Raw genomic sequence first — 26,868 nt, forward strand, 5'->3', positions numbered from 1 at the left:
CCCTCTTTTGATTATACATTGTTGGGCATTCGCACCTTATTTACAAACTATAGTCAGACATTCACACCTTGCAGCTGAGCCACCTCAGCTCCCTGTTTTGATAGTGTATGTTCGGGCATTCGAACCTATTCTTACCCCCTTTTTACAAACTATGCTCGGAGATTCACACCTACTCACAGCCGAACAACTCCGCTCCCGCATTTGATGATGTATTGTCCGGCATTCTAGTCTCTTCTAACACATTTTTCAGCAATTATGGTCGGACATTCACACCTACTCACAGCCAAAAACTTCCGCTCCCGCATTTGATGGTGTATAGCCGGGCATTCTCACCCTTTCTCATCAGCTTTTTGCAAATTATGATCTGACATTCACACCTACTTGCAGTCGAACAGCTCTTTTCCCGCTTTTGATTATGTTTGGTTGGATATTCGAACCTTTTCTTAACTGCTTTTTACAAACTTTGGTCGGACGTTCACACCTTCTTGCAGCCGAACACATCCACTTCCACTTTTGATGGTATATATTCGGGCATTCGAACCTTTTCTTACCCGCTTTTTACAAACCGTGGTCGGACTTTCACACCTTCTTGTAGCCGAACAACTCCGCTCCCGCTATTGATTGTGTACAGTCGGGTATTTTAACCTTTTCTTACCCGCTTTTTACCAACTATGGTCGGACATTTACACATTCTTACAGCGGAACACCTCCGCTCCCTCTTTTGATGGTCTATGTTCGGGCATTCGAACCTTTTCTTACCCGCTTTTTACAAACTATGGTCGGACATTCAAACCTTCTTGTAGCCGAACACATCCACTCCTGCTTTTGATGATGTATGGTTTGGCATTTTCACCTTTTCTTACCCATTTTTCAGTAATTATGGGTGGACATTCACACCTTCTTGCAGCTGAACAACTCCTCTCCCGCTTATGATCATGTGCGGTTTGATATTCGAAAATTTTCTTTCATGTTTTAAAGCAATTATTGATGGACATTCAAATCTTCTTGTAGCCGAACACATCCACTCCTGCTTTTGATGATGTATGGTTTGGCATTCGCACCCTTTTTTTACCCATTTTTCAGGAATTTTGGGTGGACATTCAGACCTTCTTGCAGCCGAAAACCTCCGCTCCCTCTTTTGATCATACATTGTCGGGCATTCGCACCTTATCTTACCCGCTTTTTACAAACTATAGTCAGACATTCACACCTTGCAGCTGAACCACCTCCGCTCCCTGTTTTGATCATGTATGGTCTGGCAATACTGCCTTTTCTTACCCGTTTGTGAGTAATTAATCCCAAAATATTGAGCATAAAATAAGTCTTTATGCTGATGATGTATTACTTTTCCTTCAGAACTCACAGACGTCTCTCAGTCACACGATCACACTCATAAATAAATTCCACAGTTCCCAGAGACGTTGTAATCGTTGAGGATTCTATATTCACCCCCTCATTAGAGGCACGTAATGCAGATTGATGACACTGAATCTTCTTCTCTGTTCATTGCTGGCATCATTCCCAGCATCGTAAGTGTTCGTGGCATTGTTAGCCTCTTCTTCTGGATCTTGATATCGAGAATCCTTTTGTATTTCTGGTTTGTCAGTGCTCTGTTTTCGTTCACCGGAGTCTTCGTCTTTTTGTCCTTGAGTTTGGTGATTTTTTCTCCTTTTGATGCCTTGACACAATGTGACAGGTGATACCACGTGGGAGATCCTGTAACTTGGACTGCTGTCCCTGTGCTGCGAAATGGCTGTGCTGCTCAAATGGTCTCTCCTTCATCATGGTTACATGCTGCCATTCCGACATCTCGCCATTCCGACATGGGTCTCCAATTGTCGGAATGGCGACACTTAATTTTTTATCAAACGTCCCACCATTCCGACACTTTTTTCCTCCTATGGTCGGAATGGCGGTATGTTTTTTGTTTTTTTTAACATACCGCCATTCCGACAGTTCCTTTTAATAGCCTATTTTTTACCCAAAACATTTTGCACTAATGATATGCCGGAGCAAATACGCCCTAAAGTTTGGCGCACAAGCTTTGCACATGCAGAGGCCACAGCCTCGCAAACAAACTTTAATAATCTATTATCAAAATCCCCTGAATTTCAAATATAAAAATACAGATATTAATGTAACTCTGGCGAGACTGAAACTGATTAAGCAGAAATACAGTGTCAGTGAGCTGTCACAGCAGCCAGCTGGAGCGGAGCTCTCCACAGAGCCCATGCGTCTTTTGCACGCTGTCATCATATGCAAAAGTAATAATTGCAATTACAGATATCACGGCTACTGCACAGGACACAGTTGCGAGCACTCTGCCTTGCCTTGCCAATAGGAGAAGAGAGAAATGACAGCATAGAACGTATAAAACACAACAAAATTCAGTAAAAACGTTTATTCATGTTATTCACGTGATTTATGAGTACTCACTCCAATTTTTGGAAGCGTGGATGGGCTTTGCGCATTTGGCACAAACACACAGCCGCAACGGTTGTAGCTTTATACAGCCTGTTGATATCTTAAGGACCTAACTGGTCACACAATGTCATGTAGAGATTGTTTTTACATGACATTACAGCTGAACATATAGCTTTCATCCACAAACCAACGTGGGAGAGCCCGAAGACGCATGTGCCAGACGCACATAGGCATGCGTAAAACCAATTTTGACCACTTCATACTGTTTATTTGCTTTCTTTTAGTTAACTTTCGTTTCTTTTGGATTCTTGTGCGTGTTATGGAGCCGTTTTGGTCCATGTTTGTAAGCCTTTTTTTCCTGGATTAAATTTTCGGAAGTTGAAACAAGTGGCATTGGAGTGTGTGATTGAAAACCACCGCGGACTGCTTCTCCTCCTCCAGTTGCCGAGACTTTGTGTTTTTAATAACGCTTGTCTATAAACATGTGTTAAACATATAAATTGCATGAACAGAAAGAAGGGACTCACCTGTTGAGTAACACACATTTCCTTATACGGAAAGCCTTGTCGGAATGGTGGGACATTTGAACGTCAGAATAGCGGGATGTCGCAATGGTGGGATGTCGGAATGGTGGGACGTTTGCATGTCGGAATGGTGGTATGTCGGAATGGTGGGATGTCGGAATAGCGGGATGTCGGAATGGCGGGATTTCGGAATGGGTGTTGCCACCCCCTTCATCATATACACAGTTATTTATACATCACCTTCCACCATGAAGCGTTGTCCCTTTTTGTTTCTCTCTTTGTTCTTAAAATGCTGTTATGCATGTCTAAACCAATCCATTAAATTAGATCATTTTGGCAGTAAAGCGATCTACAATGTGCTTGGTCGCAAAGCTGCTCATCTGTGGTAAACAGCTCTTCAGAAAGGCATTCTTCAATTGATTTCACTAATTCTATGTAATAATTTTGTGATTTCCTACAAAACTACACTTCTTCTCCCATCTGTCTGAGTATTTAATATTGTCTGGGTCCCGTTAAAACATGTATTTTTCCCATCTAATTCCTTGTTTGCTTTAAAACAAGTATTCCCCATTTTCTATCCCTTCAGTAGCCAACCAGTTTGTATGGAGTACACTGGAGCAACTTGACTGATCAGTAAAACACTGCTTTTGTTGTCACCGCAAGGCTTCCCCCGTCGGTTGTTTCACTGAGACACTACTGAGTAACTATAACTCAACACAGTTTATACACATAACATTCCTATACATACTAACAAACAAACAAACAATTATTTATCGCAATTTTCTCATCTCTGTTTGAACGTACACCCAGGTAAATATTCCTGTAGTCTTCTCAGACCGACTATGGACCCATTCATTGTTTAACTTCACTGTTTTGCAAATCCTAATTGAATATTACACATTGACATTGAACTTTACTTGATAAGCAGGTCTTCATTGCATTCAGCAGCCTATATGTGAGCATCTATGTGTAAGCTGTTCTTCTTTGCATTTATCAGCAGCAAGCAATTCTTCATTGCACATGCATATGAAAATAGTAAAACAATTCCAATGCGTTAGCGAAACCTTCTATATCAGGAGTGTCCATCATGATGCTGGGAATAGAACCTCTTTCCCAGAATAGTTCAACCTTCATTACTCAACTGATCATAACTCCGCAATGAGCACATTTCAAAGTATCATTCCTCTACATATATTCAAAAATCTATGTGTAAATGTTTAATATTTCTTATATTTGTTGATGTCATTCTGTGTGCATGTGGCCTGAACCCAATCTCTGTGTGGCAATTTTAATTTAAACAAGTTGAACTCTGCCTCTGATCATTTAAAAAAGGTGTGTACCAATATCAACCTTTCTCAGGTAATTACTGATCCTACAAAACCAAAGAGATCCTTCAAGGTTGTCCCTGATTGGCTCAATCTTAACAAATCAAAGGTAGAAAATCCGCAGTATCTGAACTTGGTGTTAGTTATCACTGCTCAATAGCCTGTATCAGTATTGCAAAAATGAAAACATTAGGTCCACGCTTGGTATCCAGATCCTGAAACATCTCCATGAGCAGGCTTTTTTTTAACTGATCTGTTGAATAGTTATATGACACTGTTAAAATCCCAGATGAAGATCTAGCACTTGACCATTTTTGTAAATCTTCTAATTCCATAGTTGATAAACACGCCCCTTTTAAAACGTATAGAACTTAGAACAGGTCTATCCCTGGCTTTCGGCAGAACTGTCTTCTTTACTTTTTTTTCCCCTTGTCCTGTTCAGCATTATGTCAGAAGAATTGTAGTCTGAATACCTTTGATGCCAAACAGATTTGTTTTGCCAAGGGAAGTTTTATAAATGTAAAGCTCCCCTTGATGCCCATTTATTTATTTCTGTTTACAATATATGACATGAACTGAACTGAACCGGACCGGGGGACAAGGAAAGAAGAAGAGGAAAGAAGAGGAAACAGAACAAAAATAGAAACAAAAACCAGACAACCAGCTGCTACACCTGTAAAAAACAAAACAGACAACAATCCATGGCCTCTGAGGGGAATCCAGCCTTAGCGCCACCAGGAGCACCTGAAAGCAGACAAGCAGAGAAAAAAACAAACACACAAACAAACAAAAACAAGCACAAGAAGCGGCAATCGCATACAACACAGCTGTGGATATAGATGACCTGAGACGACATGATAATACATCAACTGCTTAGTGACCATGCTACTGGACTAATGAATGTGTGTGTGTGTGTGTGAGAACATGCAACACCCATGGCACAGGACCTACATGATAACCGTGCTTAGTTATGAGTGTATAAGCGTACAGGGCCACAATCCACAGCCCCCCCCCCCAAGCAATCAGAAGCAGGCAGAGAGGGCCACAAGACCCAGGCCACCAGCAGCCCCCACAGAGCACAGAACCCAGGCAGCCCACCGCAGGGGCAACCACGCGTCCACCCAGAAGACTGCAGAGGAAGCCCCCGGAAAGAGCCCCCATAAGCATAGGGCAGAGGCACTCCGGAAACCAGGGGTAACAGCCCACCGACCCCGCCAGGCCCCAGCCGCCCAGACATGGGCCGTGCACTGGACCTGGGCCCCAGGAGCCCGAGCGCCCCCAAACCCCCCGGCAGAGGCCCCACCCAATACCCAGGAGGGCCAAGCGCCCCAGACAGCCACAAAGTGGGTCAGCGCCTGCCCCAGCGCCCCTGGCCAAGTGCCCTGGGAGTCAAGACGTGCCCACAGGTGGGTGAAGTCGCGAGCAGTGGGGAGAGGCAACGCTGATGCCCCATCGGGAGAAACACAGGCAGGCCAGGCGACAGCAAGTCCCAGATCCAGGCCCAATCATTACCACACACACTTTCACGTCCCATACATCCACACATCCACACATCCTACCTCCCTCGACTCTGCTGGGGTGTAGTGCAGCGGGCACACCAGGAGGCCAGCAACCCCCCAGCCACCACAGACCCCGAACCAGCAGAACAATTAATTAATCCTCCTGGCCCCTCCTGCCCCGAGCAGACACCAGGAAGCAGGGGTGTGCGAAGAAGACCCCTCCCCTCACCCTTCTGGCTCTTCAATATTTTCTAATAGTGAGCAATTAAAATTGAGGGGCAGCCAAACTTGTAGAACTGGGAGCGCGGCCCTCTGGGCAGCCTACATACCCAAAGAGCCCCGCCCACCAGATGCCACTCAGTGTAACCACCCCCCAAGACCTAATGTGTGTGTGTGAGTGTGTTTGATAAGTAGTAATGTCTAAGGTGAAATTAAAACAGGGGCAGGGAACTGCAGAGTGCAACCAAAGGGGACCACCTACGTGGCCCCATCCACTACACCCCACCGAACACACACGCCCCCAAAACCCTTCATGTGTGAGTGTGTGCTGTGTACAGGAGCCAGAAGGGAGAGGGGTATGGGGATATATACCGGGGGAGCTACTCTCCCCCAGAGAGGGCAGCCAGGGACTGGCTGCAATAGGCATCCCCGCTACCTGGGAGCCAACAATGGGCAGGAGGGCCTGATGTCCACCAGGCTCGGGGCCTGCAGCGACCATATTCCGGGAGCTACTGTACCCCCAGAAGGTACCCATCCCGCCCCACCCCACTCAACCCAACCCCACCCAGGAGGACCTCAACAAAAAACAAACAAACAACATAAAAAAACAAACAAACAAACCACCCGGTCACACCAGTCGCAGCAGCCCGGGCCTGAGACCCACCATCACCCAGCAACCCACCATCACCACTATGTGATAAAACTAATCAGAGGGGACCAGAGAGAATGAAATCCAGCCAATTGATGTTTTGAGGAGGCAGACATTGTTTCCATGCTTATATAATCTAAAAGAAAATTTCTAAACTGGTTAATACACAATTGTTCTTCGCTTTCCAGTTCATGAGAATAGTTTTCTTTGCGATACATAACACTGTGACCATGTGTGCTGAGTTAATTTCCATGTTGATGTTGTCTAAGTCACCCAGTATGCACAGTGTGGGGCATGCAGGGATGCTACACTTTAGCCATGTTGATAGGTCCTCACAGACTTCAAGCCAGAACTTCTGGACAGGCGCAGAAAACCACAAAGCGTGTGGATAATCATCAGGTGTGTTATCTGTGCAATGTGAGCAGATGTTTGAGTGTGTTAGACCCATCCTGAACATCCTTTGTCCTGTATAGTGTGTTCTATGAAGGATTTTGTATTGTATGAGCTGTAAATTAGGATTTCGAGTCTTTATGAAGGTGTTCAAACATATTTGTGGTTAGAAGCTATGACCAGAACTGATGGATAAATCTGCCTCCCATTTTGAGGATGGAAGAGACATTGTGTCATCTATCTTAGACAATAATTTATATATTTTTGATAGTAGTTTTGGGGTACAGATGCTTAGAAATTCTTCTACCCTAGTCAGGGGTTGTAAGTCTGGTTGGTGGAGGATATATACATCCATCCATCCATCATCTGCCGCTTATCCGGGGGTCGGGTCGCGGGGGCAGGAGCTTGAGCAGAGAAACCCAGACGTCTCTGTCCCCGGCCACTTCCTCCAGCTCTTCCGGGGGGACCCCGAGGCGTTCCCAGGCCAGCCGAGAGACATAGTCTCTCCAACGTGTCCTGGGTCTCCCCCGGGGTCTCCTCCCAGTGGGACGTGCCCGGAACACCTCCCCAGGGAGGCGCCCAGGGGGCATCCTAACCAGATGCCCGAGCCACCTCATCTGAATCCTCTCAATGCGGAGGAGCAGCGGTTCTACTCCGAGCCCCTCCCGGATGACTGAGCTTCTCACCCTATCTCTAAGGGAGAGCCCAGACACCCTGCGGAGGAAACCCATTTCGGCCGCTTGTATTCGCGATCTTGTTCTTTCGGTCACTACCCACAACTCGTGACCATAGGTGAGGATGGGAACGTAGATTGACCAGTAAGTAGAGAGCTTCGCCTTCTGGCTCAGCTCCCTCTTCACAACGACGGGTCGGTGCAGAGCCTGCAACACTGCAGGCGCCGCACCGATCCGCCCGTCAATCTCCCGCTCCATTCGTCCGTCACTCGTGAACAAGACCCCGAGATACTTGAACTCCTCCTCTTGGGGAAGGATCTCATTCCCGACCCGGAGAGAGCATTCCACCCTTTTCCGGCTGAGAACCATAGTCTCGGATTTGGAGGTGCTGATTCTCATCCCAGCCGCTTCACACTCGGCTGCGAATCACTCCAGTGAGAGCTGAAGGTCACGGCCTGACGACGCTAACAGAACCACATCATCTGCAAAAAAGCAGAGACCCGATTCTGAGGTCGCCAAATGGGACACCCTCAACGCCCTGGCTCCGCCTAGAAATTCTGTCCATAAAAGTTAGGAACAGAATCGGTGACAAAGGGCAGCCCTGACGGAGTCCAACTCTCACCGGAAACGTATCCGACTTACTGCCGGCAATGCGGACCAAACTCTGGCACCGGTCATACAGAGACCGAACGGCCCCTATCAAGGGGTCCGGCACTCCATATTCCCGGAGCACCCCCCACAGGACTCCACGAGGGACACGGTCGAACGCTTTCTCCAAGTCCACAAAACACATGTAGACTGGTTGGGCGAACTCCCATGCACCCTCCAGGATCCTGCTGAGGGTATAGAGCTGGTCCACTGTTCCACGGCCAGGACGAAAGCCACACTGCATCTCCTGAATCCGAGGCTCGATTATCCGACGGATCCTCCTCTCCAATACCCCCGAATAGACCTTACCAGGGAGGCTGAGGAGTGTGATACCCCTATAGTTGGAACACACCCTCCGGTCCCCCTTTTATAAGAGGGGGACCACCACCCCAATCTGCCAGTCCAGAGGCACTGTCCCCGATGTCCACGCGATACTGCAGAGGCGTGTCAGCCAAGACAGCCCTACAACATCCAGAGCCTTGAGAAACTCAGGACGGACCTCTTCCACCCCCGGGGCCTTGCCACCGAGGAGCTTTTTAACCACCTCGGCAACCTCAGCCCCAGAAATGGGAGGCCCCGTCTCCGAGCTCTCCGACTCTGCCTCTTCCGAGCACGTGTTGGTAGGATTGAGGAGTTCCTCGAAGTACTCCCCCCACCGACTCACAACATCCCTAGTTGAGGTCAGCAAAGCCCCGTCCCCACTGTAAACAGTGTTGACTGTGAGCCGCTTCCCCCCCCCCGAGACGCCGGATGGTGGACCAGAATCTTTTCGAGGCCGTCCGGAAATCGTTCTCCATGGTCTCACCGAACTCCTCCCAGGCCCGAGTTTTTGCCTCAGCAACCGCCGAAGCCGTGGCCCGTCTGGCCCGTCGGTACCTATCAGCTTCTTCCAGGGTCCCACTGGCCAAAAAGGCCCGATTGGACTCCTTCTTCAGCTTGACGGCTTCCCTCACCACTGGTGTCCACCAGCAGGTTCGAGGGTTGCCGCCACGACAGGCACCGACCACCTTACGGCCACAACTCCGACCAGCTGCCTCGGCAATGGAGTCACGGAACATGGCCCATTCGGACTCAATATCCCCCACCTCAAATATGGTTGAAGCTCTGCCGGAGGTGGGAGTTAAAGCTCCTTCTGACGGGGGATTCTGACAAACGCTCCCAGCATCCTGATTGGCATCCTCCCCCACCAGCGGAGCCAACTCACCACCAGGTGGTGATCAGTTGACAGCTCCGCCCCTCTCTTCACCCGAGTGTCCAGGACATACGGCCGCAAGTCCGATGATACAACCACAAAGTCGATCATCGAACTGCGGCCAAGGGTGTCCTGGTGCCAAGTGCACATATGGACACCCTTATGCCTGAACATGGTGTTCGTTATGGACAGTCTATGACTGGCACAGAAGTCCAACAACATAACACCACTCTGATTGAGATCGGGGGGGCCGTTCCTCCCAATCACACCCCTCCAGGTCTCACTGTCATTGCCCACGTGAGCATTGAAGTCCCCCAGCAGAATGAGGGAGTCTCCGGTAGGAGCATTCTCCAGTGCCTCCCCCAGAGACTCCAAAAAGGGTAGGTACTCTGAACTGCTGTTTGGCGCATAGGCACAAACAACAGTCAGGACTCGTCCCCCCACCCAAGGCGGAGGGAGGCTACCCTCTCGTTCACTGGGGTAAACCCCAATGTACTGGCACACAGCCGGGGGGCAATAAGTATGCCCACACCTGCTCTGCGCCTCTCACCACGGGCAACTCCAGAGTAGAAGAGAGTCCAACCCCTCTCAAGAGTACTGGTTCCAGATCCCAAGCCGTGCGTCGAGGTGAGTCCGACTATATCTAACGGTCTGATGAAGTTTCAACAATAAACAACAAACTTTGTATTATGAGAAAGAACCAGACTCATTCTTCAGGAATCCGAAAATAAGCTCTATTTTACGAGTTATGCACGAATTCAGATTCTCCTATAAAACGAATTCCTTAACTCAAACCAAGTTAAGACTGCTTTGTCCTTCATATTTATTCATGTCTAATCAAGTTTCAATGATAAACAACGTTGTACTTTGTAGAATGAGAAAGAACTTCTTCAGCAATAAGCATCTCTCGACAAATGACGAAATACAGATTTTGCTATAAAATTAATTGCTATCAGCCTGACTTAAAACTGTTTGTCTTCCTTATTTATCCACTTCAAATCAAGTTTCAACAATTAAAAAAATTTTGTAGTTTGAGAAAGAACAACTTAAACTTGAGCAATCAGTATAAAAAGAGGGTGGGCAAAGGTGCGAATGTCAAACCATACATGATCAAAACAGGGAGCGGAGGTGTTTGGCTGAGACAAGGTGTGAATGTCCACCCATAATTAATGAAAAGCGGGCAACAAGTAGGTTCGAATGCCCAACCATACATCATCAAAAGCAGGAGTGGATATGTTCGGCTACAAGAAGGTTTGAACGTCTGACCATAGTTTGTAAAAAGCGGGTAAGAAAAGGTTCGAATGCCCGAACATACACCATCAAAGGAGGGAGCGGAGGTGTTCCGCTGTAAGAAGGTGTGAATGTCCGACCATAGTGGGTAAAAAGCGGGTAAGAAAAGGTTAAAATACCCGACTGTACACAATCAATAGCGGGAGCGGAGTTGTTCGGCTACTAAAAGATGTGAAAGTCCGACTATGGTTTGTAAAAAGCGGGTAAGAAAAGGTTCAAATGCCTGACTATACACCATCAAAAGCGGGAGCGGAGGTGTTCGGCTGCAAGAAGGTTTGAACGTCCGACCAAAGTTTGTAAAAAGCAGTTAAGAAAAGGTTCGAATATCCAACCAAACATAATCAAAAGCGGCAGCAGAGCTGTTCAACTGCAAGTAGGTGTGAATGTCAGATCATAATTTGCAAAAAGCTGATGAGAAAGGGTGAGAATGCCCGGCTATACACCATCAAATGCGGGAGCGGAAGTGTTCGGCTGTGAGTAGGTGTGAATGTCCGACCATAATTGCTGAAAAATGTGTTAGAAGAGACTAGAATGCCGGACAAGACATCATCAAATGCGGGAGCGGAGTTGTTCAGCTGTGAGTAGGTGTGAATCTCCGAGCATAGTTTGTAAAAAGGGGGTAAGAATAGGTTCGAATGCCCGAACATACACTATCAAAACAGGGAGCTGAGGTGGCTCAGCTGCAAGGTGTGAATGTGTGACTATAGTTTGTAAATAAGGTGCGAATGCCCAACAATGTATAATCAAAAGAGGGAGCGGAGGTTTTCGGCTACAACAAGGTTTGAATGTCCGACCATAGATTGTAAAAAGCGGGTAAGAAAAGGTTCAAATGCCTGACTATACACCATCAAAAGCGGGAGCAGAGGTGTTCCGCTGTAAGACGGTGTGAATGTCCGACCATATTTGGTAAAAAGCGGGTAAGAAAAGGTTAAAATACCCGACTGTACACAATCAATAGCGGGAGAGGAGGTGTTCAGCTGCAAGAAGGTGTGAATGTCCACCCATAATTACTGAAAAATGGGTAAGAAAAGGTGCGAATGCCCAACCATACATTATCAAAAGCAGGTGTGAATGTCAGATCATAATTTGCAAAAAGCTGATGAGAAAGGGTGAGAATGCCCGACTATACACCATCAAATGCGGGAGCGGAGTTGTTCGGCTGTGAGTAAGTGTGAATCTCCGACCATAATTGCTGAAAAATGTGTTAGAAAAGGTAAGAATGCCGGTCCATACATCATCAAAAGCGGGAGAGGTGGTGTTCGGCTGCAAGTAGGTGTGAATGTCCAGCCAGAATTACTAACAAACGGGTAAGAAAAGGTAGTATTGCCAGACCATACATGATCAAAACAGGGAGCGGAGGTGGTTCAGCTGCAAGAAGGTGTGAATGTCCGACTAAAGTTCAAATATATTAACAAAAGCGGGAGGAGAGGTCTTCGGATGAGAGTGGTTGAGAATTTCCAACCATAATCTATAAAATGCGGTGAAAAAAAAGGTGTTATAGAACACTAAAAGGTGGAGCGGAAGTGTTCGGCTGCAAGAAGGTGTGAATGTCCGACTATATTTGGTGAAAAGCAGGTGAAGCAAGGTCTGAATGCCCAACCTTACATCATCAAAAGCGAGATCAGAGGTGTTTGGCTGCATGAAGGCCATAGTTTGCCAAAAGCGGGTAAGCTGCGAATGACCGACTAAATATCAACAAAAGGTCTTCGGATGCAAGTGGGTGTGAATATCCCACCATACAAGTATGGTGGAGAGGAAGCTGTGAACAGCCGACCATAGTTGGCAAAAAGCGGGTGAGAAAAGGTGCGAATGTCCAACCATACATGATCAAAACAGGGAGCGGAGGTGTTTGGCTGTGACAAGGTGTGAATGTCCGACCATAGTTGGTAAAAAGTGGGTAAGAAAAGGTTAAAATACCCGACTGTACACAATCAATAGCGGGAGCGGATGTGTTTGGCTACAAGAATGTGTGACAGTCCGACCATGGTTTGTAAAAAACGGGTAAGAAAAGGTGCGAATGCCCGACAATGTATGATCAAAAGAGGGAGCGGAGGTTTTCGGCTACAAGAAGGTTTGAATGTCCGACCATAGTTTGTAAAAAGCTGCTAAGAAAAGGTTCGAATGCCTGAATATATACCATCAAAAGCGGAAGCGGAGGTGTTCGGCTACAAGAAGGTGTGAAAGTTCAACCATGGTTTGTAAAAAGCTGCTAAGAAAAGGTTCGAATGCCCGAATATATACCATCAAAAGCTGAAGCGGAGGTGTTCGGCTGCAAGAAGGTGTGAACGTCCGAACAAAGTTTGCAAAAAGCAGTTAAGAAATGGTTGGAATGCCCGAATATATACCATCAAAAGCGGGAGCAGAGCTGTTCGACTGCAAGTAGGTGTGAATGTCCAGCCATAATTACTCACAAACGGGTAAGAAAAGGTAGTATTGCCAGACCATACATGATCAAAACAGGGAGCTGAGGTGGTTCAGCTGCAAGGTGTGAATGTCTGACTATAGTTTGTAAAAAGCGGGTAAGACAAGGTGCGAATGCCCGACAATGTATGATCAAAAGAGGGAGTGGAGGTCTTCGGCTGCAAGGTCTGAATGTCCAACCATAATTTCTAAAAACCGGGTAAGAAAAGGCTCGAAAGCCCGACTATACACAATCAAAAGCGGGAGCGGGAGGTTTTCAGCTGCAAATCCTTCACTCAAACCAAGTGAAAACTGCTTTGTCCTTCATATTTATCAATGTCTAGATTTACTTCAACAAAGAACAACATTGTATTTTGCAGTAGTAGAAAGAGCAACACTTGAAGGAACAGGAATCCGAGAATAAGCTTATTTTCATACGTTCTGCATGATTTGGGATTTTATGTATAAAATGAATTCCTTTACTCAAACTATGTTAAAACTGCTTTGTCCTTCATATTTATCAATGTCTAGATTGACTTCAACAAAGAACAACATTGTATTTTGCAGTAGAAGAAATAGCAACACTGAAGGATCAGGAATCCGAAAACAAGCTTATTTTCATACGTTCTGCTTGATTTGGGATTTTGCTATAAAATTAATTCCTTCACTCAAACAAAGTGGAAACTGCTTTGTCCTTCATATTTATCAATGTCTATATCGATTTCAACAAAGAACAAGGCTGTATTTTGCAGTATAGGAAAGAGCAACACTGGAGGATCAGGAATCCGAGAATAAGCTTACTTTCATGAGTCCTGCACGATTTCGGATTTTCCTATAAAATGAATTGCTTTGCTCAAACCAAGTTAAAATTGCTTTGTCCTTCATAGTTATCCATGTCTAAAATGTATCAAGCATAAAGTTCCTCATATTACCCTGAATGAGAAAGAAGCATCCCTTTGGTTGAGCAATACGTTCCTTTTGCGGAGTTATGCATGATTTCGGATTTTGCTAAAATCCGAACCTTTTTTTTTCACCGCATTTTATAGATTATGGTTGGAAATTTCAACCACTCTAATCCGAAGACCTCTCCTCCCGCTTTTGTTAATATATTTGAACTTTAGTTGGACATTCACCCCTTTTTGCAGCTAAACCACCTCAGCTCCCTGTTTTGATCATGTATGGTCTGGCAATACTACATTTTCTTACCCGTTTGTGAGTAATTATGGCTGGATATTCACACCTACTTGCAGCTGAACACAATCTCTCTCGCTTTTAATTATGTTTGGATATTCGAACCTTTTCTTTACTGCTTTTTGCCAACTTTGGTCGGACGTTCACACCTTCTTGCAGCCGAACACCTCCGCATCCGCTTTTGATGGTATATATTCTGGCATTCGCACCTTTTCTTACCAGCTTTTTACAAACGATGGTTGGACTTTCACACCTTCTTGTAGCCGAACAACTCCGCTCCCGCTATTGATTGTGTACAGTCGGGTATTTTAACCTTTTCTTACCCGCTTTTTACCAACTATGGTCGGACATTCACACCGTCTTACAGCGGAACATCTCCGCTCCCGCTTTTGATGGTGTATAGTCAAGCATTTGAACCTTTTCTTACCCGCTTTTTACAAACTATGGTCGGACATTCAAACCTTCTTGTAGCCGAAAACCTCTGCTCCCTCTTTTGATTATACATTGCCGGGCATTCGCACCTTATCTTACCCGCTTTTTACAAACTATAGTCAGACATTCACACCTTGGTGCTGAACCACCTCAGCTCCCTGTTTTGATCATGTATGGTCTGGCAATACTACCTTTTCTTACCCGTTTGTGAGTAATTATGGCTGGACATTCACACCTACTTGCAGTCGAACAGCTCTGCTCCCGCTTTTGATTATGTTTGGTTGGATATTCGAACCTTTTCTTAACTGCTTTTTACAAACTTTGGTCGGATGTTCACACCTTCTTGCAGCCGAACACCTCCGCTTCCGCTTTTGATGGTATATATTCGGGCATTCGAACCTTTTCTTACCAGCTTTTTACAAACCATGGTTGGACTTCCACACCTTCTTGTAGCCGAACAACTCCGCTCCCCCTATTGATTGTGTACAGTCGGGTATTTTAACCTTTTCTTACCCACTTTTTACCAACTATGGTCGGACATTCACACCTTCTTACAGCGGAACACCTCCGCTCCCTCTTTTGATGGTGTATGTTTGGGCATTCGAATCTTTTCTTACCCGCTTTTTACAAACTATGCTCGGACATTCAAACCTTCTTGTAGCCGAACACATCCACTCCCTGTTTTGATCATGTATGGTCTGGCAATACTACCTTTTCTTACCCGTTTGTGAGTAATTATGGCTGGACATTCACACCTACTTGCAGCCGAACACCACCTCTGTCGCTTTTGATGATGTATGGACCGGCATTCTTACCTTTTCTAACACATTTTTCAGAAATTACGGTCGGAGATTCACACCTACTCACAGCCGAACAACTCCGCTCCCGCATTTGATGGTGTGCAGTCGGACATTCTCACCCTTTCTCATCAGCTTTTTGCAAATTATGATCTGACATTCACACCTACTTGCAGTCGAAAAGCTATGCTCCCGCTTTTGATAATGTTTGGTTGGATATTCAAACCTTTTCTTAACTGCTTTTTACAAACTTTGGTTGGACGTTCACACCTTCTTGTAGCCGAACACATCCACTCCTGCTTTTGATGATGTATGGTTGGGCATTCGCACCTTTTTTTTACCCATTTGTCCGGAATAATGGGTGGACATTCACACCTTCTTGCAGCTGAACACCTCCTCTCCCACTTATGATCATGTGCGGTTTGATTTTCGAAAATTTTCTTTCATGTTTTCTAGCAATTATTGATGGACATTTAGACCTTCTTGCAGCTGAACACCTCCGCTCCTGCTTTTGATCATACCTTGTCAGGCATTCGCACCATGTCTTACCCGCTTTTTACAAACTTTAGTCGAACATTTACACCTTTTTGCAGCCGAACACCACCTCTCTCGCTTTTGATGATGTATGGTCCGGCATTCTTTCCTTTTCTAACACATTTTTCAGCAATTATGGTCGGACATTCACACCTACTCAGAGCCGAACACCTCCGCTCCCGCATTTGATGGTGTATAGTCGGGCATTCTCACCCTTTCTCATCAGCTTTTTGCAAATTATGATCTGACATTCACACCTGCTTTTGATAATGTATGGTTGGGCATTCGCACCTTTTTTTACCCATTTTTCAGGAATTATGGGTGGACATTCACACCTTCTTGCAGCTGAACACCTCCTCTCCTTCTTATGATCATGTGCGGATGATATTCGAAAATTTTCTTTCATGTTTTAAAGCAATTATTGATGGACATTCAGACCTTCTTGCAGCTGAACCACTCTGCTCCCGCTTTTGATGGTGTATAGTCGGGCTTTCGAGCCTTTCCTTCCCGGTTTTTACAAATTATGGTTGGACATTCAGACCTTCTTGCAGCCGAACACCTCCGCTCCCTCTTTTGATCATACATTGTCGGGCATTAGCACCTTTTCTTACCCGCTTTTTACAAACCATAGTCGGACTTTCACATCTTTTAGTAGCCGAACAACTCCGCTCCCGCTATTGATTGTGTACAGTCGGGTATTTTAACCTTTTCTTACCCGCTTTTTACCAACTATGGTCGGACATTCACACCTTCTTACAGCGGAACACCTCCGCTCCCTCTTTTGATGGTGTATGTTCGGGCAGTCAAACCTTTTCTTACCTGCTTTTTACAAACTATGGTCAGACATTCAACCCTTCTTGGAGCCGAACACATCCACTCCTGCTTTTGATTATGTATAGTTGGGCATTCGCACCTTTTCTTACCCATTTTTCAGTAATTATGGGTGTACATTCACACCTTCTTGCAGCCGAACACCTCCGCTCCCTCTTTTGATCATACATTTTCGGGCATTCGCACCTTTTCTTACCCGCTTTTTACAAACCATGGTCGGACTTTCACACCTTTTAGTAGCCAAACAACTCCGCACCCGCTACTGATTGTGTACAGTCGGGTATTTTAACCTTTTCTTACCCGTTTTTTACCAACTATGGTCGAACATTCACACCTTCTTACAGCGGAACACCTCCGCTCCCTCCTTTGATGGTGTATGTTTGGGCATTCGAACCTTTTCTTACCCGCTTTTTACAAACTATGGTCAGACGTTCAAACCTTCTTGTAGCCGAACATATCCACTCCTGCTTTTGATGATGTATGGTTGGGCATTCGAACCTACTTGTTGCCCGCTTTTCATTAATTATGGTTGGACATTCACACCTTGTCTCAGCCAAACACCTCCGCTCCCTGTTTTGATCATGTATGGTTTGACATTCGCACCTTTGCCCACCCTCTTTTTATACTGATTGCTCAAGATTAAGTTGTTCTTTCTCAAACTACAAAATTTTTTTAATTGTTGAAACTTGATTTGAAGTGGATAAATAAGGAAGACAAACAGTTTTAAGTCAGGCTGATAGCAATTAATTTTATAGCAAAATCTGTATTTCGTCATTTGTCGAGAGATGCTTATTGCTGAAGAAGTTCTTTCTCATTCTACAAAGTACAACGTTGTTTATCATTGAAACTTGATTAGACATGAATAAATATGAAGGACAAAGCAGTCTTAACTTGGTTTGAGTTAAGGAATTCGTTTTATAGGAGAATCCGAATTCGTGCATAACTCGTAAAATAGAGCTTATTTTCGGATTCCTGAAGAATGAGTCTGGTTCTTTCTCATAATACAAAGTTTGTTGTTTATTGTTGAAACTTCATCAGACCGTTAGATATAGTCGGACTCACCTCGACGCACGGCTTGGGATCTGGAACCAGTACTCTTGAGAGGGGTTGGACTCTCTTCCACTCTGGAGTTGCCCGTGGTGAGAGGCGCAGAGCAGGTGTGGACATACTTATTGCCCCCCGGCTGTGTGCCAGTACATTGGGGTTTACCCCAGTGAACGAGAGGGTAGCCTCCCTCCGCCTTTGGGTGGGGGGACGAGTCCTGACTGTTGTTTGTGCCTATGCGCCAAACAGCAGTTCAGAGTACATACCCTTTTTGGAGTCTCTGGGGGAGGCACTGGAGAATGCTCCTACCGGAAACTCCCTCATTCTGCTGGGGGACTTCAATGCTCACGTGGGCAATGACAGTGAGACCTGGAGGGGTGTGATTGGGAGGAACGGCCCCCCCGATCTCAATCAGAGTGGTGTTATGTTGTTGGACTTCTGTGCCAGTCATAGACTGTCCATAACGAACACCATGTTCAGGCATAAGGGTGTCCATATGTGCACTTGGCACCAGGACACCCTTGGCCGCAGTTCGATGATCAACTTTGTGGTTGTATCATCGGACTTGCGGCCGTATGTCCTGGACACTCGGGTGAAGAGAGGGGCGGAGCTGTCAACTGATCACCACCTGGTGGTGAGTTGGCTCCGCTGGTGGGGGAGGATGCCGATCAGACCTGGCAGGCCCAAACGTATTGTGAGGGTCTGCTGGTAGCGTTTGTCAGAATCCCCCGTCAGAAGGAGCTTTAACTCCCACTTCCGGCAGAGCTTCAACCATATTTGAGGTGGGGGACATTGAGTCCGAATGGGCCATGTTCCGTGACTCCATTGCCGAGGCAGCTGGTCGGAGTTGTGGCCGTAAGGTGGTCGGTGCCTGTCGTGGCGGCAACCCTCGAACCTGCTGGTGGACAGCTGAAGAAGGAGTCCTATCGGGCCTTTTTGGCCAGTGGGACCCTGGAAGAAGCTGATAGGTACCGACGGGCCAGACGGGCCACGGCTTCGGCGGTTGCTGAGGCAAAAACTCGGGCCTGGGAGGAGTTCGGTGAGACCATGGAGAACGATTTCCGGACGGCCTCGAAAAGATTCTGGTCCACCATCCGGCGTCTCAGGGGGGGGGAAGCGGCTCACAGTCAACACTGTTTACAGTGGGGACGGGGCTTTGCTGACCTCAACTAGGGATGTTGTGAGTCGGTGGGGGGAGTACTTCGAGGAACTCCTCAATCCTACCAACACGTGCTCGGAAGAGGCAGAGTCGGAGAGCTCGGAGACGGGGCCTCCCATTTCTGGGGCTGAGGTTGCCGAGGTGGTTAAAAAGCTCCTCGGTGGCAAGGCCCCGGGGGTGGATGAGGTCCGTCCTGAGTTTCTCCAGGCTCTGGATGTTGTAGGGCTGTCTTGGCTGACACGCCTCTGCAGTATCGCGTGGACATCGGGGACAGTGCCTCTGGACTGGCAGATTGGGGTGGTGGTCCCCCTCTTTAAAAAGGGGGACCGGAGGGTGTGTTCCAACTATAGGGGTATCACACTCCTCAGCCTCCCTGGTAAGGTCTATTCGGGGGTATTGGAGAGGAGGATCCGTCGGATAATCGAGCCTCGGATTCAGGAGATGCAGTGTGGCTTTCGTCCTGGCCGTGGAACAGTGGACCAGCTCTATACCCTCAGCAGGATCCTGGAGGGTGCATGGGAGTTCGCCCAACCAGTCTACATGTGTTTTGTGGACTTGGAGAAAGCGTTCGACCGTGTCCCTCGTGGAGTCCTGTGGGGGGTGCTCCGGGAATATGGAGTGCCGGACCCCTTGATAGGGGCCGTTCGGTCTCTGTATGACCGGTGCCAGAGTTTGGTCCGCATTGCCGGCAGTAAGTCGGATACGTTTCCGGTGAGAGTTGGACTCCGTCAGGGCTGCCCTTTGTCACCGATTCTGTTCCTAACTTTTATGGACAGAATTTCTAGGCGGAGCCAGGGCGTTGAGGGTGTCCCATTTGGCGACCTCAGAATCGGGTCTCTGCTTTTTGCTGATGATGTGGTTCTGTTAGCGTCGTCAGGCCGTGACCTTCAGCTCTCACTGGAGTGATTCGCAGCCGAGTGTGAAGCGGCTGGGATGAGAATCAGCACCTCCAAATCCGAGACTATGGTTCTCAGCCGGAAAAGGGTGGAATGCTCTCTCCGGGTCGGGAATGAGATCCTTCCCCAAGAGGAGGAGTTCAAGTATCTCGGGGTCTTGTTCACGAGTGACGGACGAATGGAGCGGGAGATTGACGGGCGGATCGGTGCGGCGCCTGCAGTGTTGCAGGCTCTGCACCGACCCATCGTTGTGAAGAGGGAGCTGAGCCAGAAGGCGAAGCTCTCTACTTACTGGTCAATCTACGTTCCCATCCTCACCTATGGTCACGAGTTGTGGGTAGTGACCGAAAGAACAAGATCGCGAATACAAGCGGCCGAAATGGGTTTCCTCCGCAGGGTGTCTGGGCTCTCCCTTAGAGATAGGGTGAGAAGCTCAGTCATCCGGGAGGGGCTCGGAGTAGAACCGCTGCTCCTCCGCATTGAGAGGAGTCAGATGAGGTGGCTCGGGCATCTGGTTAGGATGCCCCCTGGGCGCCTCCCTGGGGAGGTGTTCCGGGCACGTCCCACTGGGAGGAGATCCCGGGGGAGACCCAGGACACGTTGGAGAGACTATGTCTCTCGGCTGGCCTGGGAACGCCTCGGGGTCCCCCCGGAAGAGCTGGAGGAAGTGGCCGGGGACAGAGACGTCTGGGTTTCTCTGCTCAAGCTCCTGCCCCCGCGACCCGACCCCCGGATAAGCGGCAGATGATGGATGGATGGATGGATATATCCTCCACCAACCAGACTTACAACCCCCGACTAGGGTAGCAGAATTTCTAAGCATCTGTACCCCAAAACTACTATCAAAAATATATAAATTATTGTCTAAGATAGATGACACAATGTCTCTTCCATCCTCAAAATGGGAGGCAGATTTATCCATCAGTTCTGGTCATAGCTTCTAACCACAAATATGTTTGAACACCTTCATAAAGACTCGAAATCCTAATTTACAGCTCATACAATACAAAATCCTTCATAGAACACACTATACAGGACAAAGGATGTTCAGGATGGGTCTAACACACTCAAACATCTGCTCACATTGCACAGATAACACACCTGATGATTATGCACACGCTTTGTGGTTTTCTGCGCCTGTCCAGAAGTTCTGGCTTGAAGTCTGTGAGGACCTATCAACATGGCTAAAGTGTAGCATCCCTGCATGCCCCACACTGTGCATACTGGGTGACTTAGACAACATCAACATGGAAATTAACTCAGCACACATGGTTGTCACAGTGTTATGTATCGCAAAGAAAACTATTCTCATGAACTGGAAAGCGAAGAACAATCTGTGTATTAACCAGTTTAGAAATTTTCTTTTAGATTATATTAGCATGGAAACAATGTCTGCCTCCTCAAAACATCAATTGGCTGAATTTCATTCTCTCTGGTCCCCTCTGATTAGTTTTATCACATAGTGGTGGTGGTGGGTTGCTGGGTGATGTTGGGTCTCAGGCCCGGGCTGCTGCGACTGGTTTGACCGGGTGGTTTGTTTGTTTGTTTTTTGTAGAGGTCCTCCTGGGTGGGGTTGGGTTGAGTGGGGTGGGGCGGGATGCGTACCTTCTGGGGGTACAGTAGCTCCCGGAATATGGTCGCTGCAGGCCCCGAGCCTGGTGGACATCAGGCCCTCCTGCCCATTGTTGGCTCCCAGGTAGCGGGGATGCCTATTGCAGCCAGTCCCTGGCTGCCCTCTCTGGGGGAGAGTAGCTCCCCCGGTATATATCCCCATACCCCTCTCCCTTCTGGCTCCTGTACACAGCACACACTCACACATGAAGGGTTTTGGGGGCGTGTGTGTTCGGTGGGGTGTAGTGGATGGGGCCACGTAGGTGGTCCCCTTTGGTTGCACTCTGCAGTTCCCTGCCCCTGTTTTAATTACACCTTAGACATTACTACTTATCAAACACACTCACACACACACATTAGGTCTTGGGGGGTGGTTACACTGAGTGGCATCTGGTGGGCGGGGCTCTTTGGGTATGTAGGCTGCCCAGAGTGCCGCGCTCCCAGTTCTACAAGTTTGGCTGCCCCTCAATTTTAATTGCTCACTATTAGAAAATATTGAAGAGCCAGAAGGGTGAGGGGAGGGGTCTTCTTCGCACACCCCTGCTTCCTGGTGTCTGCTCGGGGCAGGAGGGGCCAGGAGGATTAATTAATTGTTCTGCTGGTTCGGGGTCTGTGGTGGCTGGGGGGTTGCTGGCCTCCTGGTGTGCCCGCTGCACTACACCCCAGCAGATTCGAGGGAGGTAGGATGTGTGGATGTGTGGATGTATGGGACGTGAAAGTGTGTGTGGTAATGATTGGGCCTGGATCTGGGACTTGCTGTCGCCTGGCCTGCCTGTGTTTCTCCCGATGGGGCATCAGCGTTGCCTCTCCCCACTGCTCGCGACTTCACCCACCTGTGGGCACGTCTTGACTCCCAGGGCACTTGGCCAGGGGCGCTGGGGCAGGCGCTGACCCACTTTGTGGCTGTCTGGGGCGCTTGGCCCTCCTGGGTATTGGGTGGGGCCTCTGCCGGGGGGTTTGGGGGCGCTCGGGCTCCTGGGGCCCAGGTCCAGTGCACTTCCCATGTCTGGGCGGCTGGGGCCTGGCGGGGTCGGTGGGCTGTTGCCCCTGGTTTCCGGAGTGCCTCTGCCCTATGCTTATGGGGGCTCTTTCCGGGGGCTTCCTCTGCAGTCTTCTGGGTGGATGCGTGGTTGCCCCTGCGGTGGGCTGCCTGGCTGCCTGGGTTCTGTGCTCTGTGGGGGCTGCTGGTGGCCTGGGTCTTGTGGCCCTCTCTGCCTGTTTCTGATTGCTTGGGGGGGGGGGGCTGTGGATTGTGGCCCTGTACGCTTATACACTCATAACTAAGCACGGTTATCATGTAGGTCCTGTGCCATGGGTGTTGCATGTTCTCACACACACACACACACATTCATTAGTCCAGTAGCATGGTCACTAAGCAGTTGATGTATTATCATGTCGTCTCAGGTCATCTATATCCACAGCTGTGTTGTATGCGATTGCCGCTTCTTGTGCTTGTTTTTGTTTGTTTGTGTGTTTGTTTTTTTCTCTGCTTGTCTGCTTTCAGGTGCTCCTGGTGGCGCTAAGGCTGGATTCCCCTCATAGGCCATGGATTGTTGTCTGTTTTGTTTTTTACAGGTGTAGCAGCTGGTTGTCTGGTTTTTGTTTCTATTTTTGTTCTGTTTCCTCTTCTTTCCTCTTCTTCTTTCCTTGTCCCCCGGTCCGGTTCAGTTCAGTTCATGTCATATATTGTAAACAGAAATAAATAAATGGGCATCAAGGGGAGCTTTACATTTATAAAACTTCCCTTGGCAAAACAAATCTGTTTGGCATCAAAGGTATTCAGACTACAATTCTTCTGACATAATGCTGAACAGGACAAGGGGAAAAAAAGTAAAGAAGACAGTTCTGCCGAAAGCCAGGGACTAGACCTGTTCTAAGTTCTATACTTTTTAAAAGGGGCGTGTTTAGCAACTATGGAATTAGAAGATTTACAAAAATGGTCAAGTGCTAGATCTTCATCTGGGATTTTAACAGTGTCATATAACTATTCAACAGATCAGTTAAAAAAAAGCCTGCTCATGGAGATGTTTCAGGATCTGGATACCAAGCGTGGACCTAATGTTTTCATTTTTGCAATTCTGATACAGGCTATTGAGCAGTGATAACTAACACCAAGTTCAGATACTGCGGATTTTCTACCTTTGATTTGTTAAGATTGAGCCAATCAGGGACAACCTTGAAGGATCTCTTTGGTTTTGTAGGATCAGTAATTACCTGAGAAAGGTTGATATTGGTACACACCTTTTTTAAATGATCAGAGGCAGAGCTCAACTTGTTTAAATTAAAATTGCCACACAGAGATTGGGTTTAGGCCACATGCACACAGAATGACATCAACAAATATAAGAAATATTAAACATTTACACATAGATTTTTGAATATATGTAGAGGAATGATACTTTAAAATTCGTTGACAAAACCGTAAAAGAGAATGCACACTTGACACAGGATTTTACTGCTTTAGAGTTAAAAAAAATGCCTAACAGGTTTTAAGAGAAGTCGAGCTCCGGGTTTAGACGGGCTTCCTGCAGAATTCTATCTGACCTTTTGGGACCTTTTATCATCAGACATTTTAGATGTTTTTAAAGATTTTGAAAAACTCGACCGACTGCCTGACAGTTTTAGAGTGGGAATAGTGACTCTACTTTATAAAAAAAATGATAAGACTGACCTAAAGAATTGGAGGCCCATCACACTTTTAAACTTTGACTGTAAACTTTTTAGCAAGGTTTTAGCGACACGGATGTCCTCTGTTTTAGAGGAGGTAATTCACCCAGACCAGGCTTGTGCAATCTCAGGGAGACAACTCACTGACAGCCTCGTACTGATTCGAGACATCATTGATTACGATAGAGAAAGAAACACCCGGCTTGTCATCTTAAATTTAGACTTTGAAAAAGCTTTTCATCAGGTCTCGCATCAATATCTCTTTCAGGTGTTGCAGCCATCGAATAGGACCCTGAAACTTCCATCCTGCACCGCTGTTTGCTTTTTCACAAGAGCAGAGAAGATCGCACCGTTCCCAGCGGCACTGCAGTACCGGGTCGATGCTTGGAGTGAACGGAGCCAGCTCCTTTTTCAACTCCTATTGCTAAAAATCCATTTAATATGTAGTCCTCGTATAGAGGACATATCAAATATTAAACTGATAAGAACAGATACCACACTTGATCTTAGCCAAAAGGCCGAGAAGCGATAACTGTCCACTGGTTCACGTCCGAGGGCCCTTCCTGGCACAATGCGCACTTGTAGCGGTGTTCTTTTTAGTGTCACTTTGCACCTCCGCACTGAGCACTCTTCAGCCCTTTTAAATGGTATAACTTTGCACTCCTGCACGCTCCAGCAAGCACCATTCAAGCAACAACGTCAGCACAGTCGCAACAAGTAAGGCGACTCTACTCAGAGAAGTCACTCTGCACAGTAACAAGATTTCTTTTGCACAGACAGAAAGGGCTTCACCCGCAAAGGTAAAGCCTGCCAAAAATAGAAACAACTCACTAGTGCTGCTCTCCACGGAAGTCTTTAGTAAAAGGCGAAAGACTTGTACGTTATGAAGAGAAACCAGAGTACGATTATGCGTCACTGCAGGAGCAGGGCATCAGGCTAGTTGGCATAGCCACCTTCCCCATGGTGAGCTTTGCTTGGTAGAGACGTTTGCTCCCCCCCCCTTGCTCCTCGGCTGACCAAGTAGGGACAATCGGGCCATATTCGATGGCTGCCTTGTCTTTTACTCTGTGCAAAAGACAAGGCAGCAACAAAAACACCATGGGAACACCGTATTGAGGCTTTTTTCTGACCGCTCATTCGGTGTCGCGTTTCTTTCAAGCAATTCTCCCGGTTAGCCCGCACTCGGCTTGCTCCCAGAGCCGTGTTAAAGTCTACTTCGCATTCACACTCTCTTCTCAGCAGACTAAAAGAAACTTCCATCCTGCACCGCTGTTTGCTTTTTCACTAGAGCAGAGAAGAGCGCACCGTTCCCAGCGGCACTGCAGTACTGGGTCGATGTTTGGAGTGAACGGAGCAAGCTCCTTTTTCAACTCCTATTGCTAAAAATCCATTTAATATGTAGTCCTCGTATAGAGGACATATCAGAAATTAAACTGATAAGAACAGATATTACACTTGATCTGAGCTAAAAGACCGAGAAGCGATAACTGTCCACTGGTTCACGTCCGAGGGCCCTTCCTGGCACAATGCGCACTTGTAGCGGTGTTCTTTTTATGGCCATAGGTGGCCAGAGTGTCACTTTGCACCTCCGCCCACCCGCTGCACTGAGCACTCTTCAGCCCTTTCAAATGGTATAAATTTGCACTCCCGCACGCTCCAGCAAGCACCATTCAAGCAACAACTTTGCACTCCAGCTTCGAACATCGGCACAGTCGCAACAAGTAAGGCGACTCTACTCAGAGAAGTCACTCTGCACAGTAACAAGATTTCTTTTGCACAGACAAAAAGGGCTTCACCCGCAAAGGTAAAGCCTGCCAAAAATAGAAACAACTCATTAGTGCTGCTCTCCACGGAAGTCTTTAGTAAAAGGCGAAAGACTTGTACGTTATGAAGAGAAACCAGAGTACGATTATCCGTCACTGCAGGAGCAGGGCATCAGGCTAGTTGGCATAGCCACCTTCCCCATGGTGAGCTTTGCTTGGTGGAGACGCTTGCTCCCCCCCCTTGCTCCTCGGCTGACCAAGTAGGAACAATCGGGCCCTATTCGATGGCTGCCTTGTCTTTTACTCTGTGCAAAAGACAAGGCAGCAACAAAAACACCATGGGAACACCGTATTATGGCTTTTTTCTGACCGCTCATTCGGTGTCGCGTTTCTTTCAAGCAATTCTCCCGGTTAGCCCGCACTCGGATTGCTCCCAGAGCCGTGTTAAAGTCTACTTCGTATTCACTCTCTTTTCTCAGCAGACTCTTGGGATTTTATCTATAAAATGAATTCCTTCACTCAAACTATGTTAAAACTGCTTTGTCCTTCATATTTACCATGTCTAGAAAGATTTAAACAAAAAAAACAACGTCGTACATTGCATCTTTTGATCATACATTTTCGGGCATTCGCACCTTTTCTTACCCGCTTTTTTCAAACCAGGGTCGGACTTTCACACCTTTTAATAGCCGAACAACTCCGCTCCCGC

At 47.2% G+C, this 26,868-nt stretch overlaps 4 non-coding genes across 4 annotated transcripts; all 4 read right to left on the minus strand.

The window, feature by feature from the left end:
* Nucleotides 1-24,735: 24,735 nt before the first annotated feature.
* Nucleotides 24,736-24,926, minus strand: LOC140272545 (U2 spliceosomal RNA). The gene has a single exon (XR_011907956.1). It is a non-coding gene; the product is annotated as a U2 spliceosomal RNA (small nuclear RNA).
* A 259-nt stretch (nt 24,927-25,185) lies between these two features.
* LOC140272532 (U5 spliceosomal RNA) lies at nt 25,186-25,299 on the minus strand. The gene has a single exon (XR_011907944.1). It is a non-coding gene; the product is annotated as a U5 spliceosomal RNA (small nuclear RNA).
* A 391-nt stretch (nt 25,300-25,690) lies between these two features.
* On the minus strand, nt 25,691-25,881 carry LOC140272515 (U2 spliceosomal RNA). The gene has a single exon (XR_011907929.1). It is a non-coding gene; the product is annotated as a U2 spliceosomal RNA (small nuclear RNA).
* Nucleotides 25,882-26,189: 308 nt separating this feature from the next.
* On the minus strand, nt 26,190-26,303 carry LOC140272525 (U5 spliceosomal RNA). Its single transcript, XR_011907938.1, has one exon. It is a non-coding gene; the product is annotated as a U5 spliceosomal RNA (small nuclear RNA).
* Between the last annotated feature and the right edge of the window lie 565 nt (nt 26,304-26,868).

Source organism: Leuresthes tenuis, unplaced genomic scaffold (genome assembly GCF_036924035.1).
Source record: "Leuresthes tenuis unplaced genomic scaffold, fLeuTen1.0.hap1 SCAF_16, whole genome shotgun sequence".
In the NCBI taxonomy this organism is placed as follows: Eukaryota; Metazoa; Chordata; class Actinopteri; order Atheriniformes; family Atherinopsidae; genus Leuresthes; species Leuresthes tenuis.